Source organism: Danio rerio, chromosome 9 (assembly GCF_052040795.2).
Source record: "Danio rerio strain M-AB ecotype USA chromosome 9, GRCz13ab, whole genome shotgun sequence".
NCBI classification, from domain to species: Eukaryota; Metazoa; Chordata; class Actinopteri; order Cypriniformes; family Danionidae; genus Danio; species Danio rerio.
In genome coordinates, this window is record NC_141029.1 from 49279805 (window position 1) to 49302378 (window position 22574).

The following is a 22574-nucleotide window of genomic DNA, read 5'->3' on the forward strand; positions in this document are numbered from 1 at the left end:
GCAACACTCTCACCTTGGGAATGACTACTCTCAACTTGAGATGTCGGGTACACTGTAAAAATGATATATGTTTTCATGACCTATTGAACTGCATAACCAATGTTACTTATTAAAGCAAGTTAAACATATTTCAGCTTCATTAAAGTTACACAAGATCCAGTAGTATATGTACAGTTAATTTGACCCAATCTGAACATTTCAGTCAGCACCTCAGTTTAACACTAACTAACTAGACTCTGTTGTACAGTGTTACTGTTTAAACAATCACACACACTTCATCATGTGTCCACTCATGTCCAATGTAAAAATCTCTATCCTGAAGCAAAACCACTGATGTAGTTCAGGGTTGCCATAACCTCATCTCTGGCCGAAACTCAACTATGTAAAAAGGAACATTTCACTCAATGGCATGCATGGAAAAAAGCAAGAAAAGGATGAGGAGAAGTAATGAAATAAAAGACCGGGGCCAAACTTCTTGACCGTGCAGCTCATTGACTGAAACATGCGATAGGTGTGGCACAGTGGCAGAGAGCGGAAACCAAAACCAAATGGTAATAAGCTGAGATGGAGCGAGGCCTCCGTCGAGCCAGCCCAACTAGGGTTGTAAATCATGCGACTGGGCGTTTTTCGAGCGACTTCAGTGCTGACACACACTCGCACACCGCAGACGGAGAGCCAGACGCTGGAGGAAGGATCCAGGCAGTGCCATGACTGAGGCTCTTGAGTCTCTAATGACAAACGGTAATGAAGATGAACGTTATTAGTATTAAAGACTATTGAGCAGATGCTAGCCAATCATGTTTACACAACACTGGAAAAGTAATGTGATTGGTTGTTGTCCTCTGCAAAGTATAAAAGTTGACATGTTTTGTGAATGAACTATGAAGTGTATGGGCAACACAGTGACTCAGTGGTTAGCACTGTCACCTCACAGCAAGAAGGCTGCTGATTCGATTCCCAGCTGGGCCCATTGGCATTTCTGTGTGGAGTTTGCATGTTTTCCCCGTGTTGGCGTAGGTTTTCTACGGGTGCTCCGGTTTCCCAAACAGTCCAAAGACATGCAGTATAGTGTTATAGTGTTTGAGTGTGTATGGGTGTTTCCCAGTTCTGGGTTAAGGCTGGGTTGGCGATTCATTCCGCTATGGTGACCCCTGATGAATAAAGGGGCTAAGCTGAAGAAAAACGGATGTAAATATCATCCCAGGTGAACGTGGTGAAGATGTGGAGCGAGGAGACATCTGATAACCAAGATGAGCAGTAACAACTAAAAAGATCTGACTTGAGCAAGATTTTCAACAGCTACCAACTACACTTGAAATGATCTCTGGTTTTGTAATCTGTATTAAACGAATGTGATAGACAATCTGACCTTGTGAATTCCTGCCATTCAAAACTAAAATCACTTGACGTCAACCACTTGTACAGCCACAAACTTGTAAAGAAAGATGTCAATGTCGTTTTGGGAGAAGATTTGACTTCAGGAATTGCTTATAGAGTACTTTTAAAAGCATGAGCAAATAGACACGGCTTCATTCAGAAGATTATATTGTATACTTTCGGTAGTTTCATAGTTTGATTGACAGCATGATGTCTGATCAAGTCTTTCAGAAATGTTCATTAAGAAGGTTGGTGCCGTGATTTCGTTTTCTTCGAGTGTGCATGAGCATTAGCTTGGACAACCTGAAAAAAAAATAGTGTTATTGAGATTTTTGAAACTAAATAAATTCTTAACATCTACCCTGCAAATGATGGCATATTTTGTGCCTCTGGGTGGATTTCTGGATAAGTTTGTCATGTTCAGAGTTTCTCAACTGTGTTCCTGGAGGCCCCCCAAGAGCACACATTTTGGATGTCTCTCTTATCAGAAACACCCTTTTTAAAAAAGATCTTGGAGTTCGTTGTAACAGGCTAATGAGTTCAATCAGGTGCATTCGATTAGAAAGACATCCACAATATGTGCTGTTGGGGAGTCTCCAGGAACACGGTTGGGAAACACTGACAGAGCGAGTTTACAAGCACGTTCTTATGGAGAATATGCCAAAATTGAATCAAAGGTCATGTAAACGCCTTAAAATTAGTTTTTTTTTTTGTTAGGGAAAAGGTCACAAACAGTTTACAAAAAAATATATATATAATATTAATAATTATATTAATTTGATTAGTACATATATACATACAGTTGCAGTCAGAGTTATTAGCCCCCTGTTGTTATTTTTTTTATTTTTTTTTTTATTCCTTTAAATATTTCCCAAATTATATTTAACAGAGCAAGGAAATTTTCACGGTATGTCTGATAATATTTTTTCCACTGGAGAAAGTCTTATTTGTTTAATTTTAGCTAGAATAAAAGCAGTTTTATTATTAAAAAAAAAAAAAAAAACATTTTAAGGTCAAAATTATTAGCCTCTTTAAGCTATAGTTTTTTTTTTCTTTTGATAGTCTACAAACTGGTGGACAAACCATTGTTATACAATAACTTGCCTAATTACCCTAACCTGCCTAGTTAACCTAATTAACCTAGTTAAGCCTTTAAATGTCACTTTAAGCTGTATAGAAGTGTCTTAAAAATTATCTAGTCAAATAGTATTTATTGTCATCATGGCAAAGGTAAAAAAAATCAATTATTATATGGGTTATTAAAACTATTATGTTTAGAAATGTGTTGAAAAATCTTCTCTCTGTTAAACAGAAATTGGGGACAAAAAATAAACGGGGATAATAATTCTGACTTGAACTGTAAGTATTTATTTACAAACCGGAGACTCTATTTTTGCATTTGTTCATTTGATTAATTGTATTATTTCACTTTTTTCAGATATAACTAGTAACTGATAAAGGAAAGAATGACAAATTGAACATTGTGAAAGAGAGACACATATAGCTAGACAAAAAATGACGTCAAAGGAAATCGCAAGCTGTATACATATGTAGTAATCAGACAAAGATGGATGGATGGATAGATAGATAGAACAATAGATAGAACTCTAGATGGATAGGACAGAAAGACGGACGGACGGACAGACAGACAGATACATAGATAGAATGCTAGATAGCTAGAACAGACAATCAGATAGACAGTCGATAGATAGATAGCCAATTATTTATTAATTATATATAAAAACTAAATGACATTTTTGTAACAAACACACACACACACACACACACACATATATATATATATATATATATATATATATATATATATATATATATATATATATATATATATTTAACACGCGGCATACATAGTGAGCACTTTCAGAGTAAATAACTTCCTCCGTGTTAATATAGCGATCAGCAGCTGAAGTTTTGGTCATCTTTGATCTTTAACCAGGGAAACTGGGGAGTTATGAAATGCATCATCGAGGGAGAACATTTTTAGAGAACGCACTGGGGAAAGAACTCATCGCCTTTTCACAAACGGCTCACAAGCTGACCATAACACGCTTGAATTTACAACCCTTGTCTAAGTTCATTTATCATTCCAGTCAAGAGCTTTACATAAACCCTCATGCTTTTGAAATGAAACCTATCATTTAAAGTTACTAAACGCAGTGCCTTGGATGTATCGAATAAACAAGCGGCATGGAATCAGGCAAACCCATGTTATATTAGTATTCAAAATGTGGCTGAGGGATGAGAAAGCTAACACTGAGAACTCAGTTTAAACTGCTCTGGAGCAGGCGATTGATACATTTGTTGGCGAGCCAGCCAGAGGTCATGCATGCACCAAATGAAATCTCCTGATCAGAGTTGGGCAAGTTACTTCCAAAATGCAATACAGTATACACTGTAAACAAATGCTGGGTTCCACACAATCGATTTCTGTTGGGGCAACATGAAGGAGTTAAGTTAATTTATTAGCTTTTACACATGTAAGTGAATTGAACACAAAACAATCCAGTTTAAACTTAAGAATTGTTTTGTTTCATATCATTTTAAGTAAGTAGTTTGGACAAAGAGCAAGCATCATTTTTGAGTGTATATTGCTAGTTACTAAAAGTGGTATGTAACAAGTTAAATTCAACATAGGCTCATTCTGAAAATAGGTAGGCCCGTGCACACCGGGACGCTTTTTGCTTGCGTTTTTTTGTCTACGCTTAACGCCTCGTGACTAAATTAAGGACGCCAATGAGACTGTGCACAAAACACCAGGCGTAAAAGCGTCGTTTTTAAAAAAAAAACGCCTCATGCTCGGTCAAAACCTTCTCCTCCAATCAGATTGGCATTTTTGTTCACGTGCATGGAGTTGCTAAAGTTACAGTAAACAGCACTTGGAGGCGCTCAAGCGCAAAACTGTTAATGAGAGCGCACATTGAAAATGATGCCTAGAGGCGAAATGAACGTGCAGCTGCTTATTGCTCTGTGAACAATAAACATTTCCTCATCTCTAGAGCTGAAGCTGCTACTTGAACCATCCATGCTTGTTCGAACAAAGCTCTTTGGTTCGAGTCACCATTAACTTTTACAAGTGTGTGAACTTACCCTCTTCCTCAGAAAAACTGAACGCTTCACTAGCAAGAAAACAGATAAACAGACCATCTGCAGCACGAGGATAAAGAACGAGCCTCTTCCATTCAGCCTCTTTACTTTTACTTTTTACTCCTTTACTTTGTAACGGTGGTTGGTAGTAATAATTAAGTTTATATATAATTTGAATGAAGAAAAATAAAAAGAAATTTCAAATTTCAAAATCCAGTTTAGGTGGGATTCGAACACAGGCCCATCTGTACCACAGTCCACACTCAACTGCTGGTCCAAGTGATCACTGGGAAATTTCAGATTTTCACGGCCTTTAATCTCACTCCCAGCGGACCTCAAAAAAAAAAAAAAATAAATTAGTTAACAATATTTTTAATTAAACTTTGGGCGCCAGACAAGATTACCTTGCCAAAAAGAAAAACATTTACTAATACCCTGGTTAGCCACGGCCGGCATTCAACCACCATACACAATGAAAAAGAAAAGGATAAATAATAACAACGCAACACACTTTGAATGAAATCAACTGTTGTATTTTTAACACACAGTACAACAAATATATTTTCTAAATAATAACTAATTTTTTTCACCACTGTTAAATCTTGGTTAATGATTTTTAACAAAAAAATAATTATTACTGCTTAGTCAATAAAATAAAATAAAGAAAACATCAAACAACAAACAATCAATCAAACAAACAATAACGTGTGGCTGAGGTAAAAGAAACCAGAGAGAAAGAGAAATGTAAAGAAAGTTTGTGAAATTGAGTTGCAATGGCTGTGGATTGTATGGGTGTATGAATGAATGTGAATGACCTAAATAACTGACCCGGCAAACAACGCTGATTCGGTACAGGTCCACCTTTGCTTTCGATCCCCATAAGATCCTGCAGACCCCTCGCACTTAATCGCTAGTGTAGTTTTCTGGTCAGCCTGTCCACCATCACTTTCACACCACAGTATTTATCGTCACACCTCCATCTTCAAAGCCAACAGCTCTTCACCTTTGTATCTTTCTTGTTTCTTGTCTTTTCTCCTCCCACGATTTCACCACCAACACACAAATAAAAAAAATAAAAAAACAGCAAAGAAAACAGCAACTCCAACAGCAGCTCTAACAACCCGGAGCAACCCTCAATAGTGATGTGACGTTGTGCGCCGAGGCTTCGAAGCATGTATCAAAAAACGATACATCTCGCATTGAAGCAGTGTACCGGAGCTTGATTCGTTTTGCCATCATCACGTGATCAGTGACGTCCGAAGCTTAATTTTCGCCTATACCCACGTGACTGCTTCGAATTTTGATTCAAAGGTTTAAACACCCTCATAGTAAAGTGTATAGCGAGAGATTAGGCGTCGATTACATACATTTGTAATGTTTTAAAGCACTGCACCAGTCCCACACACCAGTAATTAAACTAAAATAAAATAGTATTTTTTAGTAAAAAGGTTTTGAACCATACTAAAGCGCATTAGCGTATTTTTTTTTTACAAATATCTTTGAAGATAACCACCGCATATTGTAGTATTGTGTTTAACAGAGACCATCTGGTGAGTGCAGCTCTGAGGCATCATTCACATAGCCTCCTCCTAGAGCACTTGCCTCCCATACAGGAATCGCTGATTCGATCCCTGCTTGGAGCAGGACTAATTGTATTATGATAAACTTTTGAATACCTTGGATTTTACTACAATCATCAGTTGTGTAATAAAATATATCTTGTGTAAAAACTACAGTAATTGAGTAATTTGTTGATATTGCTGTTGTTGTATTACTACATGAATGAGTTGGTCAGTTGTGAACATTTGACATTATGGCACCACAGTGCTTTCCCACACTTTAAACAGAAGAGGTCCTCATCGAGCTCTGATTTAGAAAGCTTCGAGTAACGAACCTTTTTCCGATACAATTGAGTCGAGCGCTTCACTGGTTCAGAAAGCTTCATTTCACCATCACTAACCCTCAACACCCCCTTTTATGGTCTCCTATTGTGTACCTGACCTTCCGCTTCCTCCCGACCCTGGAAGTAAGGTTTTGGAAGCTCGAGAGAGAGCAAAACAGAGCAGCGCCTCCTAGTGGCACTTTGAGAAAATGGGAGAACATTTTATTCGCCACAACTTTCCTGGATGAGGAAAGTTACTCACTCCATTGAAGTCATCCATTATCCTACATATTTATTTGTTGTTTGTTAAGTACAAAGTTTTGTTTGCTTGCTTGTTCGTTTTTTTCAGTGGCAACAGTACGTCCCCCCAATAATGTATATGAGATTGTCAAAAATGTACACGGCCCCCTCCTGAGGATTTGTGAAATAAAAATTGCAAGAATACGTAGTCACATATTTTTCGGTTCTCAAAAATGTAGCCCTTTCCAATTTCCAATGGGCCTGGGTTGGTTATACTACTGTGTTACAGCTTAAAAGTAATGTACTACTGTAAACACATTACTCTTATAAAGTGATACTCCTAACGCTGCTCCTGATGGTGGTAAAAAATCATTTCAGACACAATAATCATGATGCGTGCAGGAGTTGTTGGCTGTTAACATATGAATAATATTCTTGCCTGAACACTAAGCAGATGTAGCAGATGACTGTGTTTTATAAATGAAGTGCATGTTTCGGACAGGCGTCTGCTCTGTAGTAAACTCACGATGAGAACATATCGACAGAAGGTCAGCAGCAGCGAGGGTGTAAGAAATGCTCCGGCGTTTGCAAAGGTCTTCAGGGGCTCTTGAATGTGAGGAAATTTCACTGGAACGTAAGCGCTGCAGTATTTCATTTATTGCTTCCACTGAATCAAAGTTCTTGGTAGACTGAAAACATACAAGGCCAAACTGTCATGAGCGCCAACCCAAATCATGAACACAATGAGGATAATTTTGGATGTTTGTTTCCAGCATTGCAGACATAATTTAAGATTAATTAAAAATATAATTAATCTCTTACCAGTATCCAAGCACCCTTATTGTATTTACTGTATAGCAGTGGTTCCCAAAGTGTAGGTTGGCCCCCCTGGGGGGGTGTAGGACAATGGGGGTGGGGTGGTTGCTTGACGATTTTCTGGTGATTTTTTAATTATTTTTTTTATTATTTATTAAATTGTTAAAATGAGCATATTTTATCCATAACCTACTGAACAACAATCCAGTAGTTAATAGTAACATTGTTAACACTTTAAAAATAAACATTAAAAAAACAACATGCAAATAAAAAGCCATCAGCCTCTCATTTTTTTTTTTATTTTATTTATTTATTTATTTTATTTTTTTTGTGACCCCTGAGGTGATTAGATTATGTTAAAGATACAACTCTCTGACACCTTTACGGCTCTCATGTAGATTACAAATAAATACAGGTCCTAACTGAACATTTAAAAATAAATGATGAATAGACTTGGGCCTATATGTAAGTATGCGTCATGTTCAAGGTTTATATTTTCATAACCACTTCAGAAAAGATAAGGGGTCATAAGTCACTGGCATTGTTATTTTGGAGGTCAGGGGCTGAAAAGTTTGGGAACCCCTGCTGTATAGGAAGAGACGTCCCAATTTGATGGCTGCAAAAATAGTAGCATCTGTTTTAATGTAATAAGCTAAAACTTCATCATTATTTAGCAGAGCAAATACATTTATGTGATATTTATTTCTTTTATGTAAAGTTTCAATTATGGCATAAAAAAATCCATATCACAAATGTTCAACCTTTTTATTTTGTAATATTGGATTTTGTCCTACTTCCTACTTTTTGATTTTGTGTTGTTGTTGTTGATTTCTCATAGTAACAGATAATATTAAAATTGTCAAATAATTTACTGATATTAGAAAGTAAATAAATCTTAAAAGATAAGATTTATGGAAAAGGTTTTAATGTGTACACTACCAGTCAAAACTCAGTTCATGTTTTTTTTTTTTTTTTTTGGTTAAGAAAAAAAAATTGCTTCATCAAGGCAGCATTTATTAAATGAAAAAAAAAATGTTTAAAATAAATACAAATTTTAATGTAATGCTTTTTATAGTGCAATAACATTTCACTATTTTACGATTTGTACTGTATGTTTGATGAAATAAACGCAGCCTTGGTGAGCAGGAGAAGCTTGATTTAAAACATTTAAAAATCCTACTAACACCAAACTTTTGACCGCTAGTGTATATTAAACAAATACATGCATTGTTTGTCTGTTTATTTATTTTACTATTCGTTTATTTATTTGACCTCTGTTCTATTGTATTTTTACTGTGTGTATTATGCTAATCTAGTCATAAAAAAAAAAAAAAAAAAATATATATATATATATATATATATATATATATATATATATATATATATATATATATATATATATATATATGTAAAAATTTATTTTTTTTAAGTTTTAGTGAAAAAAAAAACTGTATTGCACTTTTTTGTTGCTTATTTTTTTATAAAGCTATATTTTTATTTAAAAGTATTGTTAAAGTTTAAAAAAATTAAATAATAATAATAATAATAACAGCAATAAAAACAACAACAATAATAAAATAATAATAATAATAATTATTATTATTATTATAATCATCTTCTTAGTTATTTTATTTTTTATTTTACTAATTAGTTATTTTTTTATTTAGTTATTTATTTATTGTGAATAACAATAGTCAGTTCCTAACCAGCCAAATACAGACATTTTATGGATGTTATTCCTTACTGTACCTTTTAATGCTGATTTGTTGCACTCTGCATAACATTAATGGAAAAATAAAAAACGTCACAATCACCTCTTCAGTGGTGTACCCTGTCAGATGTTTTCTGATTTGGGAATTGCCCTACTATCATGGGCACCTCCAAAAAGTAGCGGCACCGTGAAAATGATCAAAAAAGCAGAGGCTTTATTGCCATGTAAGATACCAGATCTGGTTCCCGCCAGGTAGTTTCTGAGCCCTGAGTTTGACTTTTGACTGTATTGTGTTCAGTCTTCAGTGACTGTAAACGTCACACATGCCGTGTTTTCCTCACAGGCGCTTCTGTATGAAAGGGCTCTCCTGTTGGCACCACACACAATGACTTTGTTGTTGGAGAGTGGCACGAGTCTATCTCTTACAACACAAGGCTGTCTTTCATGTATCCCTTAGGTAGAAACTGTCCAATGAGAAGTTCAAGTAGAGAAAATAAACTGGGGGTCGAAATCACTCACTGAAGCTACTAAACACTATCTATGTTTCTATCCAAAGATGCAATTCATGGGCAAAAGTGGAATATTGCATAAAACACTTGCAAATAAAGCACACATACAATCAGTTAAAGAAAACAAAGCACCCTACTGTATCATACACCCAGCGGAATAAGGCACAAGACATGTCCCAGAAAACAATTTTGTGTTTAATGGACGTCTAATAGACATCTAAATGTAGACAGCTTGGCTAAAACAAGGGGCTGTCAGTGAAAATCTAATAGACATCTAAGAATAGCCCAAAACTAGACTAGTTGTCAAATAGACAGATTAGACAGACCCTATATGTGTAGTCATTCATTTCTGTCTTTTTGATGACTAGTCTAGTTTTGGCCTATTCTTAAGACGTCCAATAGATTTTCACTGACATCTTAAATTTAGCCTTGTTTTAGCCTATATGACTATGTTCAGACGTCTATTAGACATCTATTAGAAATCTTCTGTAATGCTCTGTTTGCTGGCTGCCCAGCATCCTCTATTAACAAACCTCAGCTAGTACAAAATGCAGCAGCCAGAGTTCTTACCAGGTCTAGAATATATGACCATATCACCCCAATTTTATCCTCTTTACACCGGCTGCCTTTTAAGATCTGTATTGATTTTAAAATACTGCTTCCTACCTATAAAGCTCTAAATAATCTAGCTCCTGTTTATCTAACCAACCTTCTGTCTCGCTACAATCCAATCTGCTCTTTAAGATCTCAAAACTCAGGGCTAGGTAGTACCTAGAACAGCTAAGTCAAGTAAAGGAGGTTGAGCCTTCTCATTTATGGCTCCTAAACTCTGGAATAGCCTTCCTTATAGTTTCCGAGGCTCAGACACACTCTCGCAGTTCAAAACTAGATTAAAGACCTATCTGTTTAGTAAAGCATACACTCAGTGCATCACTTAGCGGTACGGTGCATGAATGTGCTCCACGCAGGTTTCTGCATCTCGTTTATATACATTATGAACAGCAGCTATGCTAATTATTCTCTTTATTCTCTATTTCTACCTGGGGATACTCATCCCGAGGCCCCCAGAGATTATGCAATGCCACTGATGCGATTCCAAGACCTGTGGCGAGATGACCCCAAGGTTCCTATAATCCTGGACCAGGCTGTATCCTGAGCATGTGACTGATTTATGTGACGCTTTGTCCAGAGGAGAAATGGTTTGGTCTGACTGAGCCTGGTTTCTCTCCAGGTTTTTCATTCTTTACTTTTGCCAATTGATAAAGTTTTTTCCTTGCTGCTGTCGCCACTGTCTTGCATGGTTCGAGATCTGTAGAGTTGCGCATCGATGGATTTGCTCTTCAGTGTTTGGTCTCTCAGTTTTGTATATTAAACCACACTGAACTGAGCTAAACTGAACTGAAATGAACTCTGAAAACTAAACTGACAATGTTTCAATTTACTATAATCTTCTATGTTAAGCTGCTTTGACACAACACAATCTATAATGTAAAATATAGAAATATAGGTAAAATAGAAATATAGGTAAATTTTATATATATATATATATATATATATATATATATATATATATATATATATATATATATATATATATATATATACACAATATAGTCACTTCTCTTTTAGAAAGGCTTGAATGGAATATCTGCATCTTAACTGCTGGTGAGTTGTGTAACATCTGAATGAAACCCATGTATTACACACATTAACTTCTGTTAGTTAATATGTCTCTTAGTCTGCCCTAATCCCTTGTTAAATTCAATCTAGGGGGAAATTAATAAATATCCTGAACATCACAGTCTGGTTAGACTTTGGTCTCTATCACCCATTGACCTCAACAAGGCCGTCGGTAAAGGGACATCCAGCTGTGATATCGCATGCGGCACATTGAGTATCGTATTAAATGAGCTCTATTATGTGTCCTTTGACATCACTGCACGGCTTGATAAGTCTCCCAATTACAGCCGAGCCGTTTGCATCACACACTGTGATTCCACCCGAAATCTGAGAAAGGTCATGAGATCAGATTCGGTTGAAATGAAAGCGACCGTAATTATGTTTTTACTCGCGGTGGTTCTGGATGGATGGTGTTCAATTGCTCTGTGGTCACAGATTGCTCGAGCAAACATGGCGACCAGGCCAAAGTAAACAAACACACTGCCCTAACATCTACTAATCCAGCGCAATGCGACGGATGGGTTGATAAATGTTGTAGAGGCTGGGATTTATGCGCTCCTTTCTTGTCTTAGGCACTCCTTGCTTTAGTGGCCTACTAAGAGGTGAATGAACAAACCAGATGAGTCGAAGTTTAGACTTTAATGAAAAGCCTGCTTATACTAACATGTTAGCTTAAATGTTAGCTGAGAATGAGCACTTTAACTGGATGAGTTGGTTTGTAAATGATATAATAATTGCACACTAATAACTCTATTTTTTTATTTATTCATTCATTCATTTTCTTTTTGACTTTTTATTAATCAGGGGTCGCCACAGGGGAATAAACCCCCAACTTAACCAGTATATGTGTGAATGCCTTTCCAGCCACAACCCAACACTAAAAACACCCATACAGGTGTTTTCAATGGCCAATTTAGCTCATTCAATTATATAGCACATGACTTTGGACTTTCGGGGAAACCGGAACACCCAAGGGAAACCCACGCAAGCACGGGGAGAACATGCAAACTTACAGAAATGCCAGCTGACCCAACCACGGTTTGAAAGAGTGACCTTCTTGCTGTGAGGCGATCGTGGCACCCTCTGCGCCACCATGACGCTTAATTTTATTTAATCATTCTCAGATGTTCCTAAATTTATCAGTTGTCAGATATAAATGAAAATAAATGAAATCTAAGTTGAATTAGTTTAGTTGCCAGTTTGTTCATCAATTTAGTCAACTTATATAATGTGTGTTAACGTCTGTGTTCCAGCCATCTCTGTGTCTATAAAGGTCCCCTGTTGGACAGACAGACGTCACTCGCTTCAGGCATGTGTTAAAAGAAATTATAAATAAATACTTGTTTTCAGTTATATTATGAAAAATTACCTTAAATAAAGTGACAGTCCCGTCTTAGTAACATATTGTAGAATTGTGTGTGTGTTTAAAGGATTTGCCAAGATTAAACACTACACTGTATATTTCAACCCAGGCTCATTCTGAAAACGTACCTCTATATACATTTGTAGCACCAAATACGCCCCAGGAGGTATGTATTTTTTTTGCAGATTCTGTTTTCACAAATCCATCTGAGGCCTTTGTGTACACTTTTTGAGATCTCAAATTTCTCGTGTGAGTTCCATTTGCGCCTTCTGTTCTCACGTAAACCCACCAGAGGCCGCTATTGACTGACTGAATGACTGACTGACTGACTGATTGACTGACCCACCCTCCTCCTTTCCTGAACCCAACCAATTTTATTGATTGACCCACCCAACCACTTCCCTAAACCTAACTAATAATTTCTATCAGAAAAGTTTTCAGATTTTAACACATTCTCACCCTGTTCTTTATTTGTTTACTTTATTTTTTGGATTCTGTTTTTGTGTTTCTAGTTTTCTGGAATCGCTCTTCACTGGAATCAAACCCTCTCATTTTGGTTAACTCCTATGCGTCTCAAGTCTGTCGATGTACATGACGAGCTAATGGGACAAGCAGGTTACAGCGGGAAAGCTGTTCATATGGAGGTACGTGGTCAGCTGGTAAGCGCGAAAAGGAATGGCATTAAACCACCTTGTAGCGTTCATTTAAAAAAATTAAATGCAACCATACGTTTATTTGGCTAAATAATTTGCGGTCTCCAGAAACGTATATGAGGGCTACATTTTCAGTAAGAGCCTATGTTGGTATATTCAAGTTGATCTCGTACTATATTTATTTATTTATTTAACATACACTGTTAAATGAAGGGTTACTCCCCAATTCATTCATATTGTCCCAACACAAATTGATTAAGTTAAGTGAACTTAATACTTGGCAAAGCAGTGGCGCAGTAGGTAGTGCTGTCGCCTCACAGCAAGAAGGTCGCTGGTTCGAGCCTCGGCTCAGTTGGCGTTTCTGTGTGGAGTTTGCATGTTCTCCCTGCGTTCGCATGGGTTTCCTCTGGGTGCTCTGGTTTTCCCCACAGTGCAAAGACATGTGGTACAGATGAATTGGGTAGGCTAAATTGTCTGTAGTGTGTGAATGTGTGTAGGGATGAATGCCAGAGATGGGTTAAGGCTGGAGGGGCATCCGCTGCGTAAAAACTTGCTGGATAAATTGGCGGTCCATTCCGCTGTGGCCACCCAGGATTAATAAAGGGACTAAGCCGACAAGAAAATGAATGAACGAACTTAATACTTTTGACAAATTGATGTCGATTGAACATTAAAAAAAAAAAAAAGTTATCCCAATGAAATCTCAAGAATTGTGTTGTTTCAGCTCATTTTAAATAAACAAATATATATATATATATATATATATATATATATATATATATATATATATATATATATATATATATATATATATATACTTTTTTGAGTGTATATTACATATTCTCTTTTTGTTGTTTAGTTTAGTTGTTGTTTAGTTTAAAATAAAGCATCCGATCTGAAAATTCATTGAAAAACTAAAATAAAAATATCAAAAGCTAAAATTGAAATTAAATAAAATTCAAAAATAAAAAGTAATTTTAGAAAACTAAAATAGTTACTAAGTGACATCCAGATATCCCTGGTGTAGTGTTTTGTTTTTCACTAGTGTTTATTTTTTTCACCAGTATATTGGTAACATCCAAACAAATCCATATATGCAAAGAAAACAAAACTAATTAGTTTTAAATTAAGTTATGTGTAATAAAATGAAATGACACAGAATAAAAATATTAAACACATGAAAAAGGGGAGGTGTAGAGAGGCAGTGAAAGCCTAGACAGCAGCTGAAATCTCACAGTAGTTCTTTAGAAAGCCTCTGCCCATCATAATTGTAAATTACTATTGAATGAAGATGAAACCAGGGTGGACATTTCAGCAAGGCAATGATCCAAATCACAGCCAAAGAAGCTCCCCAGCCAATCACCCGACTTAAATCCAATAGAAAGATCCGGTTTTTATTGACAGAACCATCAAGATTTTTACACTGTTGAAATCTGTGAAAAGTCAATGCATGTGACTTCATCCTCCAAACCATTAAATCTAACAACCTACTGATAATACATGTATATAATTTCAAAGGCATATCTGATTTCTCTTGGACCTGTCAACATATGTATTTGCCGGAAACTTTGCAAGGGTTCCTGCCGCAGGTGCATGTTCAATAATCATAAAATCCCACAGCGGGACTCTCATTAATCAGTGTATTATTCAGAAACATGCCTGAGAATGTTGCTAATGACACAATTATTGATGAATGAGCTGCAGATGGAACTAATGCAAGTCATTAGCACTCTTTGTAAGGATGATTTCAATTATCGAAGCTAAACAACTATGAAATATAAGCAAATGCTTAATATATCAATATTTTGGTAGAACATTATGTGTTTCGATTGCTTACGGATTGTTGTTGCAATAGCTCTTATCAGTGTTTATAGTGGTTTCATTCTGTTCTGGGTAATCTGCAATGTCAAATTAAGACAATATGTGAACTATTATGTAAATGTGATGGTGTTTATCATTAAGTCTTGTTTATTAGAAAAACAATGTCTGCACATTCTTAAACATTTGTACATATTGTGTACGTTCAGATTTTTTTTTCATGAAAGAATATATACTGATTAATTTATGTTAAAATTTACTGACGTTTATATATAATTGCCTTAAAAAAAAACGTACAATTTTGTTCAGTGCATTCATATGTATTTTGTTGTTTGGTAATTTCTGGGAGAATAAAATTGCACAATTTTTAGAAAACATGTCTAATCAAAATAATTATAGTTATTAAAAGAATAATTATAATTATAATAATTTTATAACACATTTAAATAAGATTTTGCTTATTATATTTGTTTAAATAAATACATACAGTTATCCATTAATCCATGCATATTCTCGCCCATGTTGGTGTGGATTTCCTCCAGGTGATCCGGTTTCCCCCACAAGTACAAAGACATGGGCCATAGGTGAATTGGGTAAGCTAAATTGGCTGTAATGTATATGTGTGAATGAATGTGCATGGATGTTTCCTAGTGATGGGTGAATAAGTTGGCGGTTTATATCGCTGTGGTGACACCAGATTAATAAATGGACTAAGCCAAACAGAAAATGAATAAATGAGTTATCATTATTTCATCAAAAATATTTGTTGTAGTCTGGTGTATATTAGTAGTTCTTCTTTTATTAACTGCATCACCTATCTTTCATTAGTCTATTAGTGAACTGTTTGGGTGTAAGATTAGTAGCATAAATTGACACATAATTGCAGTTATTTTCGTAATATTTAGGACAATGTCTTCTGTAAAGCACTATTATAGTAAACACATTTAATATTCTAACGACTGCAAATTAACGTTGTAAAAACCTTCTCCAGAGTGCTCAGGATCTCAGATTGGGCTGAAGGTTTACATTTTTAAACAAGAGAAGGACCCTAAGCACACAGCTAAAATAATGAAGGAAAGACTTCACAACAACACTGCGACTATTCTTGATATGCCCAGCCAGAGCTCTGACTTAAACCCAATTAAGCATCTCTGGATAGGCCTAAAACTGACAAAACTGGAGAGGATCTGCAAGGAGGAATGGCAGAGAATCCCCAAATCCGAGTGTGAAAAACTTGTATCTTTTTCAAAAAGACTGATGGCTGTATTAGTTTAAAAGGGTGTTTCTACTTAATACTGAGCAAAGGGTCTGAATACTTAGGACCATGTGATATTTCAGTTGTTCTTTTTTAACAAAACTGCAAAAATGTTAACAATTCTGTGTTTTTCTGTCAGTATGGGGTGCTTTATGTATATTAATAAGGGGAAAAATGAATTTGATTTTAGCAAGTGGCTGTGATATAACAAAGAGTGAACAATTTAAGGGGGTCTGAATACTTTCCGGACACACTGTAACAGCACAGAGACTGTAGAGGCATGCTGTAGAATATACAGGGTCATGAATGTTGTTATCTGGCACCAATATTTTAACAGTAGATCCTTTAAGTCCAGTAGTATTCAAGGTGGATCCACTATGGATCGCATTGTACATGCCACAAATGTTCAGTTGTACTGAAATCTGTGGAACCTTGAGGCCATGGTAAAACCTTGAACTCTTCGTTATGTTTTTCAAACCATGGCTGAATTATGTTTGCAGAGTGCATTATCCTACTGGAAGAAGATACTGGAACACAGTTGTCATGCTGTGAAATAAAGTTTAGTTAAGTAGCATAAGTCAAATTTATGTCAATATGGATGGATGGTCCAAGGTTTTTCATCAAAGCATTACAATGCAACCATAGGCTTGTTATAATCCACCAGAAAATCCAAGTGCTATCACGTGCTCAAATAAACATGCCCACATACGTGGCCAACCATGTAATTTAAAAGAAAATTGTGCACATGATATTAGGTGACCTTTTTCTACTGCTCCATCCCATTCCAACACTCACGTCAGCTCTTTGATTGTAGCTGTGAAACTCTGTGACAATCATCTGCTCTGGATATGGAGCCAAAATTATAGGAACCTCTGGACAAGGAGAAACAGACAGACTAACATGAGTGTACGTGCCTTTCTAATTACAGTGTCTTTTTGAGAAGTGTCTCTGAGAAGATGGCCCCAACTACAGCTTACTGGGAATTAAACCTGCAAACTTTGCACTTCGAGTCAGAATATATAATCATTATACCACAACAACAACAACAGTAATTGCTGAATTAAACAATTTCTGAACAATTTGTTCATTGGAAAGGTGCATTATTGTGGTGAAAAAGCCGCTTCTACCAAGAAGTGAACCTGGTCTTCAAAAGTGTATAGATGAAGTCTGCATGAATGGCCAGACCTAGGGTTTCCCTGACTCAAGGTTTCCCAGAATAACATTTTTTAAAACCTAACGGCCAGACGTAGGGTTTCCCATAAAAATATTCAACACAAGCTCATTGTGAATACATACCCCTGTCAGAGTTTTTGGAGAGAATGAAGTATGTAGCGGTACGTATGGCTGCATTTTGTTTTTAAAATGAATGATACAAGCTGGTATGATTCCGCCAACTCTTCTGTTCAGAAAAGCTGGACGGCTTTTCCGCTGGTATCAGTTTGCCCAGTGGCTCATCACATACATCCCAGGACTTGGGAGGCGGAGCAGAGTTGACCGCAATGACGGGGTCCAAGTCCACCAAAGAACGGTTCCATGAAGCAGGTAAAACAAAAACAAAGGCCAAGCAATAAATAAGCAAGTAAATAAGAGGGTGAGAATGTAGGATCTGAAAGAGTGGTAAAAAAAAAACAGGGAGCTGTGAGGGTTTTTCTTTTTTTGCATAGTTTTTGAAAAGGCTGTCAGCTGGGTTTGCAAAATAGGTAGTTATCAGCCAGTCAGTCTTTCAATCAGTTGACAGGGGCCTCTAGTGGAATTACATGAGCAGGCGCGAATGGCACTGATAAGAGAAATTTGACATCTCATAAAAAGCATACACATCGCCCTCTTTTGGATTCGCAAATGAATGTATACAGGGGTACATATCCACAATAAGCCTGGGTTGAAACCAATGCTCAAACCCAATGGCCAGACCATAGGTTTCCCATCAAAACGATGCTCAAACCCAATGACCAGACCTTGGGTTTTCCATCAAAACATTCCTCAAAACACAATGGCCAGACCCTGGGTTTCCCATCAAAACAATGTTCAAACCCAATGACCAGACCCTGGGTTTTCCATCAAAACATTCCTTAAAACCCAGTAGCCTGACCCTGGGTTTCCCTTCAAAACATTGCTCAAAACCCAATAGCCAGAACCAGGGTTTTCTATCAATGCAATTATTAAACCCAATGGCCAGACCCTGGGCTTACTACCAAACATTGTTCAAAACCCAATGCCCAGACCCTTGGTTTCCCATCAAAACAATTATCAAACCCAATGATTAGACGCAAGGTTTCCCATCAAAACACTGCTTTAAAACCCAATGGCCAGACCTTTGATTTCCCATGAAAACAATTCTCAAACCCAATGACCACCCCCAAGGTTTCCCATCAAAACAATTTTTAAACCCAATGATTAGACGCAAGGTTTCCCATCAAAACACTGCTCAAAACCCAATGGCCAGACCCTTGGTTTCCCATCAAAACAATTCTCAAACCCAATGTTTCCCATCAAAACACTGCTCAAAACCCAATGGCCAGACCCTTGGTTTCCCATCAAAACAATTCTGAAAGCCAACGGTCAGACCCTGGGTTTCCCATCAAAACACTGCTCAAAACCCAATGGCCAGACCCAGGGTTTCCCATCAAAACAATTTTCAAAAGCCAATGGCCAATCCCAGGGTTTCCTATCAAAACATTCCTCAACACACAATGGCCAGACCCAGGCTTTCTCATCAAAACGTTGCTCAAAACCACATTCTTTCCACCTGGCTTGTCTTTATCACATGATGTATTGAGGTGCCATCATTTCACATGAACCTCATCAATGGCTGTCCACATGAGGACAAGAAAATTTGGCCTATGGAGATCTTCCACTGTGACAGGTTCCAGTACTGATGTTCACATACCTATTGTAGGTGCTTTTGACAGTGTGGAAAGTGGACTTCATAAGCACTCTAATTGGCTACACAGACCCATACGCATCAGATGGCAATGCATAGTTTTTGTGGGAATAAATTTGAATCACTTAAGTTAAAGTAGGGCTTCTGAAAATTTGGACCAGATGGGATAGACCTCATTTCCCTTATGCACTGATGAGTCTTGGTCCCCCGACCCCCCTATCGCCAGTTTGTGGTTTATCCCTCATCTAATGACTGTTGGTAAATTCTCACAACTGCTAACTGGAAGCAACACACAAGCATCGCTATAACAATATGAACCTTGTCAAAGTTGTCAGATCTCTTTTTCTGCCCTTTCTCCTGCATTTAAAACACAGAATTACGACATTACCTGATAAGCAAACAATCGAAAGAGCCCATATGTGGCCTTGTTAGGACATGATTAGTGATATTCATTTCACCTGTGTCTTGCTGTAACATTTTGTCTAATCTGTGTCTGTGCAACACTGGGAAATGGCACCATATGAAGCCCCAATGGGAAGGTTTTAAGTCACCGAAGTTCCCACAGACAATGCTGGCGCCTTTTTTCTGTGACGCTGGTCGCCTTGATGTTCAAATTATCCAATAATGGATTTGAAAGCAACCGAAAGACACCACACTCTACACCTGATATATCAGAGCCATTACGTATGACCAGCAGCTGCCTGCTTTGATGACTATATGTTTTCCTTTCCAAGGGAGACAATAGATAGTGACCACAGAATCACCAGTGTACTTGCGAGGAAATTCGATCACACTGTAGATTGTAGACCTCCATGTTGAAATAAACCCCAAGCATTGTGATTGTGAGATAGAAACACATTTCCCGCACGAGATAACTGCATTACATCACGTCCCAGATACCTCGAATAAAAGAGCTGTGTGGAATTTCCATAATGGCTGTGAGCTTTAAGATCACAGCAAGCCAACGGTCTGCAAACCGCAATGTGATGGAGGACATGTTCACTACAAACCTGTTTATAATAACACGTCAAAAAAAAAAAACTCAGCTTTAGGTATTGTACAGTCTTGCAGAGCCAAAGCGTTTGACTTACAGTATATAAAGAGGTTGTAATCTGAGCAAAACTTTCATTCATTCATTCATACACCTTTTTAATTTTACTTCACAACAAAGCCCCTGATCATAATATCAAATAATTTTGTTTTTAGTGTATGGTTGTAAAAATGTTTCTAGAATTAATCTGGAAATTCCAGCTAGGTTTTTGTGTGCAATGTGGTCTAATATTGGGCCAGTGCTAGAAAATTTTAGAAACAAATTATTGGAAAACACTGGTTTCCTTCAGACTGTAGATCTGCAGAATATCAAATTGAGCTGTAACCTCAGACTTACTTACTTTACTTCATTTTTACTGCCATATCCTACACCTATTGAATGTAGTTAAAAAGCTCCTATTATGGGTTTTTGAGAATGACCTTTCATGTATTGTGTAACAAAGCTCTAGATAAAGTGAAATTTCCAGCTGAGGCTTAAATCTGAAAGTGGACAGTGTTTAAAACTATTGATTCATTTATAAAAGAAATCCAAATTAATTTTGAAATTAAAAATGAAGCACCCGAAATTAAATGAAACTCCGGAGGAAATGCGGATAGCATGGTGACGCAATGACGTTAATCGAATTATGTGCTATAAAATGTAAAATGGGATCATGAAAGTAACACTCAAAAAGCAAATGTAAACACCTTAGTCTTGTAAACACCTTAGTCTTATTATTCTCTCAATGGGATTTAAGCAAAAATTTGATTACTGATGTCCATGTAAACGTAGTCATTGTGTAGTGGTTTTACAAGCTACCGTGTAAATGTTACAATATAGGTTTTAATCATGTTTTTATTCAAGACTTGTCAATAAAGAAGCTATTTTTGTACTGTGCCAGTGTCTCTGACTCTAATTGGTGGAGTGAACTTGTGCGTGCATTTATAGGTGGTGCGTGTGTTTAAATTCTTTGGCCGAAATTTCAAAGGTGGCGTAGTCAGGTAAACTGGTGTGTTTTTATTATATTGGGAGTTTTGAGCCTCCATCTGCCTGCCTGCCATCCGTCACACTGGTAACAGCAGGAAAGTGGTTACCACGGAGGTAACCGGACAGCTGGTAAGCGCGAAAAGGAACAACATCATACCTCCCGTACTGTTTGTTTTAAAGACGAAATGCAGTCATGCGTACTTCTGGCTACATAATTCGCAATTTCCAGAAACGTTTATAGGGTTATGTTTTTAGAATGAGCCTGTCTTGGAATGGAAGGTCATTTGGTCATCACCTCAGTCATATGCAGATGCTAACATGTAGTCAGTGCTGGAGAATTTCACAAACAAAAATTATGGGGAAAAACACAGGATTTCTCAGAGCCCTTACCATTAAATCAGCTAGGCATTCCCAAAAGGCCTGTCTAAATACAGACGTCCAGGGTTGGTTTCTCTAGGGTGGTGTTGAGGTCATAATGTGAGATGGAGGGATCAGGCCCTGGGGTCAGTTTCCGTCTTCTCTGCTGCCTGTAATGTCGGATGAGAATTGGCAGGATTTCTCACTGCTGGATTCAAATGTGACAGGTTTGATAGTCCAGGGTCCTGAGCTCTTGTTAACAATATGAGGCCCACACCTATGTTATGTGTCAAAGCTCAAATCCATCCCGCTCCGGCTCTCTGAGGTAAAGACCTTCAACCGGTCCAAATTTCACTGACTGCTCCTACTAGAAAATGAGAGTTGATCCCTCATGAATTCATAAGGACCGTAACAAGACCTCCGCACTGAGAATCCAGAATGGTGAGTAATGCAAAAATCTGATCAGCATAGACGTATTTAGGGTTATTCAGCTTCAATGGTATGCTTAGGTCACAAGTTACGTGTTTTTATTGATACAAGAGGGGATTAAAGTTCTGGTGCCTGTGTACTTGATCAAAGGGAAACCTTCCAGCATGTTATTATATATTGCTTTAATGTCTGCCTAAATGACTGAAATGTAATACTTGAATTTTCCCTTCAGTATTATTATTATTATTATTATTTGGTGAATGTTTCTACTTATTTGTAATTGAAATTGAGTCAGTTTTAACTCTATCGTTAACTTTTAAAGACTAAACTTTAATTTATAATACAGTTTCTGTTCTGGATAGGGATGATTCCTCAATTAATTCAGCCTGTTTTGGAGCATTATGTGTTTGTTTTCCAAGCATTATATCTTTTGTTTTTCAAACGATTTGTTCTTTTTAATCATTTTTTTTGTTTCATATTA

The 22574-nt window shown here is 36.9% G+C and overlaps 1 long non-coding RNA gene across 5 annotated transcripts; it reads left to right on the forward strand.

Annotated features, from left to right (window-relative positions):
* The first annotated feature begins 268 nt into the window (after positions 1-268).
* On the forward strand, positions 269-18022 carry LOC147835411 (uncharacterized). 5 transcript variants are annotated; one of them, XR_015500026.1, is made up of 4 exons: positions 273-741; positions 13196-13342; positions 15697-15747; positions 16146-17483. It is a non-coding gene; the product is annotated as an uncharacterized LOC147835411 (long non-coding RNA). The 5 variants fall into 5 exon arrangements; XR_015500023.1 differs by lacking the exon at positions 15697-15747 and adding an exon at positions 12574-12629 and having other exon boundaries at positions 330-741; positions 16146-16981; XR_015500027.1 differs by having other exon boundaries at positions 584-741; positions 13196-13327; positions 16146-18022.
* The last annotated feature ends 4552 nt before the right edge of the window (positions 18023-22574 follow it).